Genomic DNA, 558 nt, shown 5'->3' on the forward strand with positions numbered 1-558 from the left:
CATTTAAATTATTCATCAAGAAAATGCTGCCGAAAGAGTGAATTCAAAGTAACTTAGTTTCTGAGATGTTCAATATAACAGATGTATAAAAGAGTGGATTACATCATTACTACTTATGACTTAATGCAAAAATGTATAAGATTGTTCTTACAAGCTTAAACTAATCAGAACCAAATAAACTGCACTTCAAGTTTACACTGACATGTAAAACTAAATAGTAGTTTACCATATACAAACTAAAACTAAGGTATATTACAGCAATGATATATCAAATTCCAAATAATTACAGTATAACAAACACTAGAAAACATTCCTTTAAATAAAAAAAAAAAACAATACCACAGACACACACAAAGTAAAAACAGAAAATTAGTGTATTTATCATTAACAATCAAATTCCTATTTAAACTACATATACAACCTTACAGTTTATCAATTATAAATATACCAGATCTCAGACAACTGCTTGTGTGTGTGTGTGTGTGTGTGTGTGTGTGTGTGTGTGTGTGTGTGTAGTAAGTATTAACGTAAAGTGTAGTTCGTAGTACATAACGTACA

Source organism: Limulus polyphemus, unplaced genomic scaffold (genome assembly GCF_000517525.1).
Source record: "Limulus polyphemus unplaced genomic scaffold, Limulus_polyphemus-2.1.2 Scaffold2312, whole genome shotgun sequence".
NCBI classification, from domain to species: domain Eukaryota; kingdom Metazoa; phylum Arthropoda; class Merostomata; order Xiphosura; family Limulidae; genus Limulus; species Limulus polyphemus.